Genomic DNA, 13,605 nt, shown 5'->3' on the forward strand with positions numbered 1-13,605 from the left:
GACTCCCGTTAAGAAGACATGTTGTCAACCTCTAGATCCCTTACATGACTGCACTTTTCGGCTTGCTGCTGCTGCAATCCACGCATTTTAGATCTGCATAACTCCACCTCTTTAAACACAGCACCTTCACCCCCTGCTGTTCCCACCCGCCTCAACACCGTTGGAAGGGAGGAGAACCAATTAAGGCGGGGGGTGGGGTGGAACGAGCAGCTGTCTACCCTTAGCAGGAGGGCTGCTGATTACATACCTCTCCTGCTGCTGCTGCTGCTGCTGGCTGTCCAGCAGCAGACTGAAGGTGGCTGCTGCTGTGCACAGGTATATAAAGGCTCAGAGCCTATTATGACACGCGCAGCCAGCGTTCCATTGCCACATTCCATCTACTGCAGGCAGGATACCTGGCTGGCTGAATGTCGCTGAGAAGCTCACAGAGACCGCCATAAGCAACAGTTTAACAGAATGCCACAGACTAATCAACCAAACTTTTTGGGTTGGGTTCTCTTTTATAGTCTGCAGGCATTAAATGAAAGAAGTCAGTGTTCCAGCAGAGGGAGACAACGTTTCAGAAAAGGCATTGTAGCAAACCCAAACAGAAATTTTAAGCGCAGCAGAGTAACCAGCGCACATACCTGTTAGCTCAGGTGAGTTTAAAAGGCTGCTGTTGATAACAAGGGCATTTGCTAAATAGATGGTGTGTGTGCAACAATATACTGAAAGGTCAATTATATTGTGCAGCTTATCTCACCACCTGTAGTTATTTAGGTGAAAGCTCCAAAATGCTTGCCTAATATGTCTGTTTATCCAAAAGGAAGTAAAAAGGGAGAGCTAGAAAGATAGCATTTCATTACATTACATGGCAATGCAATGCACAGTTGCTGAGGTTGAACCAAAATGAGCTTGTAATCTGGCTTCTGCAACTTTGAACATGAAAAATCCAATGAGGAGAAGAAAAGCAAAGCCAAAGAGTCCATCCCAAAATCCGACAAACAAGCAAAATGAACAAAAAACATTGAATTCAATTCTTTCTGATTTTAGAAACTGCATTAAACAAGGGGTGCACCGGTCCTGGAGATACTGCAATACCAGGTCAATGCGTGGAGTGGACAGAGCAAGCTCTTTTTCCATCTCCCTGTTCTAAAAATCCATTTAATATATGGTCCCCAGATAGGGGACGTATCAGATATTAAACTGATAAGAACAGATTTTTTTTTTTTTTTTTTTCTCCTCAGACGAGGAAATTCCACAGTCTATGGAAACCAGACAAAGGAAAATTCCATCAAAACAGCTGCGTCAAATCCAATACGCAATTTGCTGTCCCCATCATCATCGGAAATATTTATTTCATATTTCAAAACAACAATAACAAAAATCAAGAGGTACTAAAAATATATCTCCACTTTTTATCTTTCCATATTCCCTCCGCATCCACTTCCCCTCTCCTCTTTTTGTCCCATAGGAAACACACATACATCTTCCCCAAAATCACCTTCACACTATCCTTTACAGCAATTTCCTTCCTTTTAAACACATACACATTCCTCACATCCCATAACACTTCCTTTATACATGCAAGCATCAACCACAAGACTCTTTCCTTCGTCCCATCACATATTCCCAAACCAAACATAAACAACTCAAAAGACAACAAATTCACACCACACAATTCTTTACACAAAGGCCCCATTCTCCCAATCACATCTCTAGCATACTGGCAATTCCAAAAAACATGCAACACACTTTCCCTTCCACCACAGCCATTTCTTGGACACATTTCACTCCTCACCAAACCTCTATTCCTCTGAAACTCTCTCACAGGTAATACTCCATGTAAAGACTGCCACACAACTTCACTCTGTTTGTTGGTCATACCACTCATCCGCACTTTCTTCCAAACCTTCTGCACATCACCACCCCTAACCATATTTATTCCACATTCTACCTCTCTACATTCAATCATCCTATACACAGCCTTCTTATTCTCCAGCAATCTCACATCTGCATCACACAGTTCATACCTCACCAAAAACTTATAAACCCACACATACCATACAGGCACCTCAAAAGCAATCGGACATCGCAAATCCCTTTCTTGCCACTTTAAACGAAACAAATACGCTCCAAATAAATACCTACACATAGATGAAAACTTTCCATCCGCCCTAATCACTTTCAAAACAAACACAACGATATTCACACCAAAAAACACGTCCAAATTCGGAAAACCCAAACCACCTTTTTCCACTCTTTTAACCAAAATTTCTCTCCTAGCTCTCTCCATTTTCGAGTTCCACAAAAAAACAAATAAAATTCTATTCAAGCTTCTCATACACATATATCCTGGTGGAAATACTACCGCAATATATAAAAATATTGGCAACACCACACTCTTAACAATTAAAATCTTCCCAAAAAAGGATAAACTCCTCAATTTCCAAAAATTCAACTTCTGCTCAACTTTTCCTTTCGCATCATCCCAACTTTCTTTCCCATCCAAACTCTCTGAAAACTTCACACCCAAAACTTTAATAGGTCCATTCACTACATTCACACCTACATCCCTACTTAAACTTCCGCCTCCAAAACCCTTACACTCACTCTTTTCCCAATTCACTTTAAACGCAGATGCACCACAAAAAATAGACACTAACAACTTCACCCGCCTCACCGAACATTCAGAATCACATAATACACACACGTCATCCATATAACCACTCACCTTCCATTCTTTTCCTCCACCTCCCGGCACTTGCACACCACGAATTACCTTATCTTTCCTCAGCATACACAACAATGGCTCAATTGCACAAATAAATGCTACAGGGGACAAAGGACACCCCTGTCGCACACCCGAAAACACATTCACTTTCCTACCCACATACCCATTCATTAAAACACAGCTATAAACACCCGCATACAAACTTCTCACTCGCCCAACAAAATCAGCCGGAAAACCCATTTTTAACAACACTCTGAACAAAAAACCATGCGACAACCTATCATAAGCCTTTTCAAAATCCAAACTTAACAAAAATACACTCTTCTTACGACCCATGCAATCCCATAGACAATCTCTTAACATACACACACACTCATGAATCCGCCTCCCAGGTACCGCACAACACTGCTCATCCCCAATCACACTCTCTATCACATCACGCATCCTATTAGCCATAAGTTTTGCATAGATTTTATAATCACAATTAAGTAACGTTATTGGCCTCCAATTCCTCAGACTTTTCAAATCCCCTTTCTTAGGAATTAACACAACCAAACCTGCACGCATACTCTCAGTCACCTCCATGTTTCCCCACATATACTTACATACATCCACAAAGTCCTTACCAATCACACCCCACATCACACGATAAAATTCTACTGGGAGGCCATCCTCCCCCGGCGTCTTATTCAAAGCCATACTACACATAACCTTCCATACCTCATCACCAGTCACCTCACCCATCACTCTCTCTCTTTCTGCTTCACTCAACTTACTCTCTAACACACTCAAAACATCATTCTCCAAACATTCATCCCTCTGTTTCACTGCATACAGATCCTCATAAAACTTAGCCACCTCTTCACACATATCCTCTCCACTCACCTCACTTCCATCTGCTCCATACACCACGCTCATACTCTGTTTCTTTCCAAAAACTTTTTTAAAGAAAAACCGAGAACATTTCTCATCCTGCTCCATCTTATCAATCTTTGCCCTAAACACTATGCTTCTCCCTCTCTCCAACAAAAACTCACTAATCTCCTTTTTTACCTCTAAAATATCCTCCTCCACCTCAACTCCTCCTTTCCTTAACTTATACAAAACGCTCAACCGCGCGTTCAGTTTAACAAAACTCTCTCTTTTAATTGCTGCATACTTGTATCCTAAATTTTTAAAGAACATTTTTGTTTGTTTCTTCACCCAGTCCCACCACTCACAAACATTCCCAAACTCATTTTTATGCTTACACCATTCTTCATACCGCCTTTCATACTCCTTTCTCACATCTTCATTCTCTAACAGTTTAACATTTAACTTCCACAATCCTCTCCCAAACACTCCATCAACTTTTATATCCAACTCACACAACATACACACATGATCTGAAAAAAGAACGTTTTCCTGCCTATAATTAACAGAAACCATATTTTTAGAAATAAAACAATAATCCAATCTGGATTGTACCCTACCACTCTCAGAAAAGAAAGTGTTCAACAAAGGATTCATGTTACACACGCGCTGTATATCACACAACCCAAAATCATTCACTAACTCCAATAATGCTTTCCCAGACACATCCACATTCACTCTCCCCACATCACAGTTCATATCACCCACAATTACCACAGGTATTCTTCCTGGAACAAAAAGCTTAATTTTTTCAAATAAATTTTTGCGCTCATTTTTTTCAACTGGCGCATAAACATTAATAACACAAAACTTTACATTCTTGTATACAAAATTAGCAAGGATACATCTCCCCACCTCAATAACCAAATAATCACTCAAAACAACCTCCCTTCCTTTAACCAAAATACCCACACCATCATTCTTATTACATGCACTCCCCGACCACACAGACGCTCCATAAGACCATTCATCCCCTTTCACACCATCCACTACCCCACATTCTTGTAAACAAAAAATAGATGCATTTTGCATAGCTAAAAACTCAAAAATAGCAGCTCTTCTTACTTTACTTTTAAACACTCTTACGTTTTGGGACACTATGGTAAATCCCATAATACTTCTACTCCTTCACCAATTACACAAAGAAATAGCCTTTGGCCTAAACCAAAGCTCACAAGAGGACAAAAAGAAAAAACATTTACAATATTATATGGTGACACTATCCAGCACCACCACTATCCTCCTCCGCCATCAGAACAGAACAGCTGGTTTCCGACCCGCTGGCTTCACCAGCCACACTCCTCATTCTGGCAGTTCTGATCTTCCTCTGAGGCTCACTAAAATCTGCATCATCACTGCCCCCACCATCCTCCCTACGACTCTTCTTTGCACCCCTATCATCCTCCGAAGAAAAATCTTCAATGTTTTCAGGACCCGAAGGGTGTTCAGGACTGTCGGGTTCCGAGATTTGCACTTCACATCCTGTTGCGTCCATTGCCTCTCCAAAAGTCATCATCTCAGGCAGCTCTGCTTCCACCACTTTCCTAGATATTCTCGCAGACACTGCCTTTTTCTCCACCTTTGCCACTTCCCTCCAGAACTCCTTTTCTTCCCTCCGCTTCTTCCTCATTTCTTCAGCAGAAGAAGAACATGGTCTCAGGGACACCTCCTCTGGCGCCGTAGAGGGAGAGGCTCTACCAGTTTCCCGCCTCCTTCCCTCTCTCTCCTCCCTCTCCAATCTTTCCAGCACTTTCAGTGCGCTTGCCATCTGCCTCCTCTCCAGCTCCTCCTCCTTCTGTTCTTTATCAGAACGTCTAGGTGCACTCATAGGACAGTCCTTATACATGTGATCACTACTCCCACAGACATCACAGGACTTGGCCTCTGGACACTGGTTGGCCATATGCCCCTCCTTTCTGCAATTTCGGCAACACTGCCCTTTAAGGCATGTTACCATGGTATGTCCGAAAGAAAAGCATCTACGGCAAAACATGGGCTGGCCTGGGTAAAAGAGGAAACCTCTATGGCCTGCAACGGAAAAATTTGATGGAGGGTGTCTAAAGCCCCCCACACTGTCAGGATCCCTTTTCAATTTCACACGGAATTTATACTGACAGTTAAAGATTCCTAGACAATTGACTTGCTTCACTCCCTTCCGCACATATTCACAGTAGCGAGAGAGGAAGCACTCCAGCAGCTCAGGGTCTGTAAAAGGGTTATAGACAGTCACAGTCACCTCCTTTTCTTGCAGACCAAACAAAGGTTCCCATCTAACTCCTTCCAAGCAGGGGTCACTAGAGTGACCACGGAGCCATTCAAAGACATTAAGGCAAACATCCTGGTCCATAAAGGTAACGTCATAATTACCTTGACGTGAAAATTCGTTGACACTGAAGATCCCAGAACGTCTTGCTCCAGCTTTGCCTTCAACGATGTCTTGGACAATGAAAACCACGTTGTTCTTGTTCTGGTCAGATGGATCCACGGACAAACGGATGGTGTTCTTCACAAAAGACATCTTGGATTCTGTCGGTATGGAATACCACAGGAAAAAGCAGAAAATCCTCCACAAAAGGGTCCGGATTCCTCCAGGAGACTCGCACCAATCAAGGTACAGTCATACGATCGCAGCCAAAAGGCCGAGAAGCGATAACCAGAATTGGTTTCAAACTACGGAGCCACCCAAGGATCCTGAAAAGTCCATTTGTGGAGATGAGCTCCTGGACTCCCGTTAAGAAGACATGTTGTCAACCTCTAGATCCCTTACATGCCTGCACTTTTCGGCTTGCTGCTGCTGCAATCCACGCGTTTTAGATCTGCATAACTCCACCTCTTTAAACACAGCACCTTCACCCCCTGCTGTTCCCACCCGCCTCAACACCGTTGGAAGGGAGGAGAACCAATTAAGGCGGGGGGTGGGGTGGAACGAGCAGCTGTCTACCCTTAGCAGGAGGGCTCCTGATTACATACCTCTCCTGCTGCTGCTGCTGCTGGCTGTCCAGCAGCAGACTGAAGGTGGCTGCTGCTGTGCACAGGTATATAAAGGCTCAGAGCCTATTATGACACGCGCAGCCAGCGTTCCATTGCCACATTCCATCTACTGCAGGCAGGATACCTGGCTGGCTGAATGTCGCTGAGAAGCTCACAGAGACCGCCATAAGCAACAGTTTAACAGAATGCCACAGACTAATCAACCAAACTTTTTGGGTTGGGTTCTCTTTTATAGTCTGCAGGCATTAAATGAAAGAAGTCAGTGTTCCAGCAGAAGGAGACAACGTTTCAGAAAAGGCATTGTAGCAAACCAAAAAAGAAATTTTAAGCGCAGCAGAGTAACCAGCGCACATACTTGTTAGCTCAGGTGAGTTTAAAAGGCTGCTGTTGATAACAAGGGCATTTGCTAAATAGATGGTGTGTGTGCAACAATATACTGAAAGGTCAATTATATTGTGCAGCTTATCTCACCACCTGTAGTTATTTAGGTGAAAGCTCCAAAATGCTTGCCTAATATGTCTGTTTATCCAAAAGGAAGTAAAAAGGGAGAGCTAGAAAGATAGCATTGCATCACATTACATGGCAATGCAATGCACAGTTGCTGAAGTTGAACCAAAATGAGCTTGTAATCTGGCTTCTGCAACTTTGAACATGAAAAATCCAATGAGGAGAAGAAAAGCAAAGCCAAAGAGTCCATCCCCAAATCCGACAAACAAGCAAAATGAACAAAAAACATTGAATTCAATTCTTTCTGATTTTAGAAACTGCATTAAAGAAGGGGTGCACCGGTCCTGGAGATACTGCAATACCAGGTCAATGCGTGGAGTGGACAGAGCAAGCTCTTTTTCCATCTCCCTGTTCTAAAAATCCATTTAATATATGGTCCCCAGATAGGGGACGTATCAGATATTAAACTGATAAGAACAGATACTACACTTGATCCTAGCCAAAAGGCCGAGAAGCGATAACCAGAATTGGTTTCAAACTACGGAGCCACCCAAGGATCCTGAAAAGTCCATTTGTGGAGATGAGCTCCTGGACTCCCGTTAAGAAGACATGTTGTCAACCTCTAGATCCCTTACATGCCTGCACTTTTCGGCTTGCTGCTGCTGCAATCCACGCGTTTTAGATCTGCATAACTCCACCTCTTTAAACACAGCACCTTCACCCCCTGCTGTTCCCACCCGCCTCAACACCGTTGGAAGGGAGGAGAACCAATTAAGGCGGGGGGTGGGGTGGAACGAGCAGCTGTCTACCCTTAGCAGGAGGGCTCCTGATTACATACCTCTCCTGCTGCTGCTGCTGCTGGCTGTCCAGCAGCAAACTGAAGGTGGCTGCTGCTGTGCACAGGTATATAAAGGCTCAGAGCCTATTATGACACGCGCAGCCAGCGTTCCATTGCCACATTCCATCTACTGCAGGCAGGATACCTGGCTGGCTGAATGTCGCTGAGAAGCTCACAGAGACCGCCATAAGCAACAGTTTAACAGAATGCCACAGACTAATCAACCAAACTTTTTGGGTTGGGTTCTCTTTTATAGTCTGCAGGCATTAAATGAAAGAAGTCAGTGTTCCAGCAGAAGGAGACAACGTTTCAGAAAAGGCATTGTAGCAAACCAAAAAAGAAATTTTAAGCGCAGCAGAGTAACCAGCGCACATACCTGTTAGCTCAGGTGAGTTTAAAAGGCTGCTGTTGATAACAAGGGCATTTGCTAAATAGATGGTGTGTGTGCAACAATATACTGAAAGGTCAATTATATTGTGCAGCTTATCTCACCACCTGTAGTTATTTAGGTGAAAGCTCCAAAATGCTTGCCTAATATGTCTGTTTATCCAAAAGGAAGTAAAAAGGGAGAGCTAGAAAGATAGCATTGCATCACATTACATGGCAATGCAATGCACAGTTGCTGAAGTTGAACCAAAATGAGCTTGTAATCTGGCTTCTGCAACTTTGAACATGAAAAATCCAATGAGGAGAAGAAAAGCAAAGCCAAAGAGTCCATCCCCAAATCCGACAAACAAGCAAAATGAACAAAAAACATTGAATTCAATTCTTTCTGATTTTAGAAACTGCATTAAAGAAGGGGTGCACCGGTCCTGGAGATACTGCAATACCAGGTCAATGCGTGGAGTGGACAGAGCAAGCTCTTTTTCCATCTCCCTGTTCTAAAAATCCATTTAATATATGGTCCCCAGATAGGGGACGTATCAGATATTAAACTGATAAGAACAGATACTACACTTGATCTTAGCCAAAAGGCCGAGAAGCGATAACCAGAATTGGTTTCAAACTACGGAGCCACCCAAGGATCCTGAAAAGTCCATTTGTGGAGATGAGCTCCTGGACTCCCGTTAAGAAGACATGTTGTCAACCTCTAGATCCCTTACATGCCTGCACTTTTCGGCTTGCTGCTGCTGCAATCCACGCGTTTTAGATCTGCATAACTCCACCTCTTTAAACACAGCACCTTCACCCCCTGCTGTTCCCACCCGCCTCAACACCGTTGGAAGGGAGGAGAACCAATTAAGGCGGGGGGTGGGGTGGAACGAGCAGCTGTCTACCCTTAGCAGGAGGGCTCCTGATTACATACCTCTCCTGCTGCTGCTGCTGCTGGCTGTCCAGCAGCAGACTGAAGGTGGCTGCTGCTGTGCACAGGTATATAAAGGCTCAGAGCCTATTATGACACGCGCAGCCAGCGTTCCATTGCCACATTCCATCTACTGCAGGCAGGATACCTGGCTGGCTGAATGTCGCTGAGAAGCTCACAGAGACCGCCATAAGCAACAGTTTAACAGAATGCCACAGACTAATCAACCAAACTTTTTGGGTTGGGTTCTCTTTTATAGTCTGCAGGCATTAAATGAAAGAAGTCAGTGTTCCAGCAGAAGGAGACAACGTTTCAGAAAAGGCATTGTAGCAAACCAAAAAAGAAATTTTAAGCGCAGCAGAGTAACCAGCGCACATACCTGTTAGCTCAGGTGAGTTTAAAAGGCTGCTGTTGATAACAAGGGCATTTGCTAAATAGATGGTGTGTGTGCAACAATATACTGAAAGGTCAATTATATTGTGCAGCTTATCTCACCACCTGTAGTTATTTAGGTGAAAGCTTCAAAATGCTTGCCTAATATGTCTGTTTATCCAAAAGGAAGTAAAAAGGGAGAGCTAGAAAGATAGCATTGCATCACATTACATGGCAATGCAATGCACAGTTGCTGAAGTTGAACCAAAATGAGCTTGTAATCTGGCTTCTGCAACTTTGAACATGAAAAATCCAATGAGGAGAAGAAAAGCAAAGCCAAAGAGTCCATCCCCAAATCCGACAAACAAGCAAAATGAACAAAAAACATTGAATTCAATTCTTTCTGATTTTAGAAACTGCATTAAAGAAGGGGTGCACCGGTCCTGGAGATACTGCAATACCAGGTCAATGCGTGGAGTGGACAGAGCAAGCTCTTTTTCCATCTCCCTGTTCTAAAAATCCATTTAATATATGGTCCCCAGATAGGGGACGTATCAGATATTAAACTGATAAGAACAGATACTACACTTGATCTTAGCCAAAAGGCCGAGAAGCGATAACCAGAATTGGTTTCAAACTACGGAGCCACCCAAGGATCCTGAAAAGTCCATTTGTGGAGATGAGCTCCTGGACTCCCGTTAAGAAGACATGTTGTCAACCTCTAGATCCCTTACATGCCTGCACTTTTCGGCTTGCTGCTGCTGCAATCCACGCGTTTTAGATCTGCATAACTCCACCTCTTTAAACACAGCACCTTCACCCCCTGCTGTTCCCACCCGCCTCAACACCCTTGGAAGGGAGGAGAACCAATTAAGGCGGGGGGTGGGGTGGAACGAGCAGCTGTCTACCCTTAGCAGGAGGGCTCCTGATTACATACCTCTCCTGCTGCTGCTGCTGCTGGCTGTCCAGCAGCAGACTGAAGGTGGCTGCTGCTGTGCACAGGTATATAAAGGCTCAGAGCCTATTATGACACGCGCAGCCAGCGTTCCATTGCCACATTCCATCTACTGCAGGCAGGATACCTGGCTGGCTGAATGTCGCTGAGAAGCTCACAGAGACCGCCATAAGCAACAGTTTAACAGAATGCCACAGACTAATCAACCAAACTTTTTGGGTTGGGTTCTCTTTTATAGTCTGCAGGCATTAAATGAAAGAAGTCAGTGTTCCAGCAGAAGGAGACAACGTTTCAGAAAAGGCATTGTAGCAAACCAAAAAAGAAATTTTAAGCGCAGCAGAGTAACCAGCGCACATACCTGTTAGCTCAGGTGAGTTTAAAAGGCTGCTGTTGATAACAAGGGCATTTGCTAAATAGATGGTGTGTGTGCAACAATATACTGAAAGGTCAATTATATTGTGCAGCTTATCTCACCACCTGTAGTTATTTAGGTGAAAGCTCCAAAATGCTTGCCTAATATGTCTGTTTATCCAAAAGGAAGTAAAAAGGGAGAGCTAGAAAGATAGCATTGCATCACATCACATGGCAATGCAATGCACAGTTGCTGAAGTTGAACCAAAATGAGCTTGTAATCTGGCTTCTGCAACTTTGAACATGAAAAATCCAATGAGGAGAAGAAAAGCAAAGCCAAAGAGTCCATCCCCAAATCCGACAAACAAGCAAAATGAACAAAAAACATTGAATTCAATTCTTTCTGATTTTAGAAACTGCATTAAAGAAGGGGTGCACCGGTCTTGGAGATACTGCAATACAGGTCAATGCGTGGAGTGGACAGAGCAAGCTCTTTTTCCATCTCCCTGTTCTAAAAATCCATTTAATATATGGTCCCCAGATAGGGGACGTATCAGATATTAAACTGATAAGAACAGATACTACACTTGATCTTAGCCAAAAGGCCGAGAAGCGATAACCAGAATTGGTTTCAAACTACGGAGCCACCCAAGGATCCTGAAAAGTCCATTTGTGGAGATGAGCTCCTGGACTCCCGTTAAGAAGACATGTTGTCAACCTCTAGATCCCTTACATGCCTGCACTTTTCGGCTTGCTGCTGCTGCAATCCACGCGTTTTAGATCTGCATAACTCCACCTCTTTAAACACAGCACCTTCACCCCCTGCTGTTCCCACCCGCCTCAACACCGTTGGAAGGGCAGAGAACCAATTAAGGCGGGGGGTGGGGTGGAACGAGCAGCTGTCTACCCTTAGCAGGAGGGCTCCTGATTACATACCTCTCCTGCTGCTGCTGCTGCTGGCTGTCCAGCAGCAGACTGAAGGTGGCTGCTGCTGTGCACAGGTATATAAAGGCTCAGAGCCTATTATGACACGCGCAGCCAGCGTTCCATTGCCACATTCCATCTACTGCAGGCAGGATACCTGGCTGGCTGAATGTCGCTGAGAAGCTCACAGAGACCGCCATAAGCAACAGTTTAACAGAATGCCACAGACTAATCAACCAAACTTTTTGGGTTGGGTTCTCTTTTATAGTCTGCAGGCATTAAATGAAAGAAGTCAGTGTTCCAGCAGAAGGAGACAACGTTTCAGAAAAGGCATTGTAGCAAACCAAAAAAGAAATTTTAAGCGCAGCAGAGTAACCAGCGCACATACCTGTTAGCTCAGGTGAGTTTAAAAGGCTGCTGTTGATAACAAGGGCATTTGCTAAATAGATGGTGTGTGTGCAACAATATACTGAAAGGTCAATTATATTGTGCAGCTTATCTCACCACCTGTAGTTATTTAGGTGAAAGCTCCAAAATGCTTGCCTAATATGTCTGTTTATCCAAAAGGAAGTAAAAAGGGAGAGCTAGAAAGATAGCATTGCATCACATTACATGGCAATGCAATGCACAGTTGCTGAAGTTGAACCAAAATGAGCTTGTAATCTGGCTTCTGCAACTTTGAACATGAAAAATCCAATGAGGAGAAGAAAAGCAAAGCCAAAGAGTCCATCCCCAAATCCGACAAACAAGCAAAATGAACAAAAAACATTGAATTCAATTCTTTCTGATTTTAGAAACTGCATTAAAGAAGGGGTGCACCGGTCCTGGAGATACTGCAATACCAGGTCAATGCGTGGAGTGGACAGAGCAAGCTCTTTTTCCATCTCCCTGTTCTAAAAATCCATTTAATATATGGTCCCCAGATAGGGGACGTATCAGATATTAAACTGATAAGAACAGATTTTTTTTTTTTTTTTTTTCTTAACACTCAGATTACAAGTACCATCTCGATTCCATACTTCTGAAAACGGTGATGGACCAAATCCATCATCGTGTCATTTTAAAACAAAAAAACATTATTTAATGCATATACAAAAAAAACAAAACAACAACCAGTATTTCCTCTCAGACACATAATATATAGAGGAAGGAAACAAAACACATTACTGCATTCCTCCCTTCAACGCATAATATGTTAGATACTCCAACAGTCCTTTCTCTTGCGAGAAAGATTCAAAGTTTGTATTCACATAATCTATCCATGTCCTTCCCACCTTATAGGTTTCAAAAAACCTCTCTTTATTTGCCTTCACACTTGCGATTACCTTTGGAAAAAAAGCTTCAAAACACACACCACTTCCCTTCATTTCCGCAATTCCTTTTTTAACTTTGTCCATTTCTTTATCAGCTTCCTCCTCTTCTGTTTGCCTCTGAACCTCTACCGTCTTCTTTTTTTCTTTCTTTTCCGCCTTTGCACTTTCCATCTTCTCCTTATTACTCTTTCTCTTTGGGCATTCCTTAAACCTATGCCCAATTTCCATACACAGGTTACACTTATTCCTTTCTACTGGACATGATTTAGAAACATGTCCTTCCGCTTTACACTTCCAACACTTTTCTGCAGTACAGTCTTCACATTTATGACCATATACCTCACAAATTGAACAAAAGGAATCCATCCCATTAAAGAATAAATTCCCACTTACTTTACCAAGCTTAAACCTTTGAGGCGGGTAGGAAAAACTCCTATCCTTGTTCATGTTAAATTCCACAAAAAATTTCCACTTTCCCGTCCATAC

General features: G+C 43.2%; 6 non-coding genes across 6 annotated transcripts; all 6 read right to left on the minus strand.

The window, feature by feature from the left end:
• Nucleotides 1-1,046: 1,046 nt before the first annotated feature.
• LOC141229156 (U2 spliceosomal RNA) lies at nt 1,047-1,236 on the minus strand. The gene has a single exon (XR_012295901.1). It is a non-coding gene; the product is annotated as a U2 spliceosomal RNA (small nuclear RNA).
• Nucleotides 1,237-7,391: 6,155 nt separating this feature from the next.
• Nucleotides 7,392-7,582, minus strand: LOC141229104 (U2 spliceosomal RNA). Its single transcript, XR_012295857.1, has one exon. It is a non-coding gene; the product is annotated as a U2 spliceosomal RNA (small nuclear RNA).
• Nucleotides 7,583-8,697: 1,115 nt separating this feature from the next.
• LOC141229204 (U2 spliceosomal RNA) lies at nt 8,698-8,888 on the minus strand. The gene has a single exon (XR_012295934.1). It is a non-coding gene; the product is annotated as a U2 spliceosomal RNA (small nuclear RNA).
• A 1,115-nt stretch (nt 8,889-10,003) lies between these two features.
• Nucleotides 10,004-10,194, minus strand: LOC141229205 (U2 spliceosomal RNA). Its single transcript, XR_012295935.1, has one exon. It is a non-coding gene; the product is annotated as a U2 spliceosomal RNA (small nuclear RNA).
• A 1,115-nt stretch (nt 10,195-11,309) lies between these two features.
• LOC141229130 (U2 spliceosomal RNA) lies at nt 11,310-11,499 on the minus strand. The gene has a single exon (XR_012295881.1). It is a non-coding gene; the product is annotated as a U2 spliceosomal RNA (small nuclear RNA).
• Nucleotides 11,500-12,614: 1,115 nt separating this feature from the next.
• On the minus strand, nt 12,615-12,800 carry LOC141229163 (U2 spliceosomal RNA). Its single transcript, XR_012295907.1, has one exon. It is a non-coding gene; the product is annotated as a U2 spliceosomal RNA (small nuclear RNA).
• Nucleotides 12,801-13,605: the final 805 nt, after the last annotated feature.

This window comes from Phyllobates terribilis, unplaced genomic scaffold (genome assembly GCF_046119375.1).
Source record: "Phyllobates terribilis strain yellow unplaced genomic scaffold, ASM4611937v1 Scaffold_455__1_contigs__length_1453912, whole genome shotgun sequence".
Classification (NCBI taxonomy): Eukaryota; Metazoa; Chordata; class Amphibia; order Anura; family Dendrobatidae; genus Phyllobates; species Phyllobates terribilis.